This window comes from Vigna radiata, unplaced genomic scaffold (assembly GCF_000741045.1).
Source record: "Vigna radiata var. radiata cultivar VC1973A unplaced genomic scaffold, Vradiata_ver6 scaffold_1172, whole genome shotgun sequence".
In the NCBI taxonomy this organism is placed as follows: domain Eukaryota; kingdom Viridiplantae; phylum Streptophyta; class Magnoliopsida; order Fabales; family Fabaceae; genus Vigna; species Vigna radiata.
In genome coordinates, this window is record NW_014542755.1 from 1 (window position 1) to 2,625 (window position 2,625).

The 2,625-nt window shown below is 36.7% G+C and overlaps 1 pseudogene; it reads left to right on the forward strand.

Moving 5' to 3' along the window:
* Positions 1 to 1,447: 1,447 nt before the first annotated feature.
* LOC106780740 lies at positions 1,448 to 2,539 on the forward strand (annotated as a pseudogene).
* The last annotated feature ends 86 nt before the right edge of the window (positions 2,540 to 2,625 follow it).

Consider the following 2,625-nt stretch of genomic DNA (forward strand, 5'->3'; position numbering starts at 1 on the left):
TGGTTAGGGAAGTCATTGGAATGAACATGTCTGTCTTCCAATCCCTGTTAGCTTTCTTGGCCGTGCCTGCTTCAAAGTCAAAGGCAACCAAATGGTTATTGGTAGCAAAATTAATGCACAAGGGAGTGATAACATGTGAAGAGAACACAAAAAGTTCCAACGAGTTGATGTGTGTGGAAGCATCTTTAAGCAGCCTTGTAAATGAAGGTACTAATGTTGCAACGATGCAGACTGCACATGAAAGGTTGGAGGCTTTGGAGAATGGAATTGAAATCATAGAAAATGGTTTGGAGAGCGTATTCAGGCGCATGGTTAGAACAAGAGCCTGTCTTTTGAACATCATGACTCAATAGAGTTTAGACAGTGATTTTCTCTCCAAATCCTCCAAAGTATCCAAGTTTTAGGGATCAGTTGAGGGTTGAAAAGTTTTGCCCCATCAATTTGTACATGTATACAATTCAAAAGTCTTAACGATGAAATACAACTGAATGTTTATACTCTATGTTTCGATATATTTTTTCTTCAGGTCACCTTTTTCCTTGAGAGAATATTGCTTTACACTTATCATATTTCTGTGACTAAGCATATAATTTACTTGTTAGAGAATGTTGGGTAAGTCAACGTCCTTATCAGTTAAAAGTTCATACTTATAGTTATCTTTTAAAAGCTACAAAACAGCCAAACTCACACCATATTGACAAGTAATTACATATTTATCAGAATAATGAAAATGTATTGCTTGGATTCAACTGCGTAAAAATATGCTTATTTCTATTCAGCTGCTGTATCAGTGGCTGCAGATCTCAGCCGGCTGGACCATGATATTTTAACAACCTTTTTTAATAAATTTTTAATAACAGATTATGTATTACTATTTTATTGGTTCATATATTTAAAATGAACCAATCACAAGCTGTGATGAGATTGAAAATTATTTTCTTTCAGAGAGGAGATCTTTTATTCAAACAAAGATGTCAAAATTTTCTGCAATAGAGTCACATACTAAACAACAATGATGTGTGCATACAAAACCTTTAACAATATATAACATCAAGCCATTGAAACTGGGACGGTGGATACTCGTCCTTTAACGTGTACTACAATACAAAATTCTTCATTGGTTTAAAACATGATGAAAAGGAGTTGGTAAAATAAAAAAGGGGGAGACATAAGAGTTACAAGCCACTCGTGTACACGCCAAATAACTCATCCTTTTGTTCTCGAAATCTGTACTCAAAATTAAAAAATAACTCATTGTTGTCTATTTGTCAATGACAACCAGATTTTGATCTCAAAGATCCAAAAGCCATTTTTAACAATATTTTGCAGTTATAGCTTCTTATCATTGAGACAAGCCAGGTAATGTATATCCTTGAAGCTGAAACAACACATTTTATAATTTGAAGCGAAGAGGCAATGTGGCAGCAAAGGAGGCAAATTAATTGATGACTAACGAAGTTTTCTGATTGCCAACACTTGGAGAACATGCCAGTTATGCACAACCAATGTGGCGTGTATTATATCACAAATAATAGTGCACAATGTTTGGCAGAGATGTGACAAACTCATCAAATTCTCAGGAAACACATGCTGCTACCACATGTTCACATTGATCATGAGAGGTTAACTGTGCTGCCTGTTTTCTTGACCAATAGGAATCAATCATGAATAGCTCCTATATATATATAGAGTTAAGCACTTGGTGACAGCACCAAAACATTGAGCTTCTCTTGAAAAAGAACATAAACAAAAAGAGTAGCCATGGCAAACAAGTTCCATGTTCGCTCTAACAGTTTTCCTTCTGGATCTCATCCTAACATAACTAGAGTAGAGGAAGAGCTGAACAAGCTGAAAACTTGGGAAGCCACTAAAACATCCACATCAAACTCAATTGGCACTGGCTTGTCTTCGTTATCAGATTTGCTTATTTGCTTGGAAGATATTCTCAACATGGCATCAACCCAACAGCTGATTTCTAATCATCAAGGTGAGAAATGCATGGAAGAGATAATGGATGGTTCAGTGAGAATTTTGGATATCTGTGTCATCACAAGAGACACCATGTTACAGATGAAGGAAAATGTTCAAGCCCTTCATTCTGCTCTTAGAAGGAGAAAGGGGGATTCAAGCATTGAAAAAATTGTAGCCGAATATAGTTTCTTCTCTAAGAAGATGAAGAAGAATGCCAAGAAGTTGATGACTTCTTTGAAGCAGATGGAGAGCAAATTTGGAGTATCACCAGTCTTGGATCACGATCAACAACTTGTTTCTTTGGTTAGAGTGGTCAGGGAAGTCATTGTAATGAACATGTCTGTCTTCCAATCCCTGTTAGCTTTCTTGACCGTGCCTGCTTCAAAGTCAAAGGCAACCAAATGGGTATTGGTAGCAAAATTAATGCAAAAGGGAGTGAAAGCATGTGAAGAGAAGCAGAAGAATTTGAACGAGTTGCAGTGTGTGGAAGCATCTTTAAGCAGCCTTATGAGTGAAGGAACCAATTTTGCAAAGATGGAAGCTGCAAATGAAAGATTGAAAGCTTTGGAGAATGGAATTGAAAGCATAGAAAATGGTTTGGAGAGCGTATTTAGGCGCATGGTTAGAACAAGAGCCTGCCTTTTGAACATCATG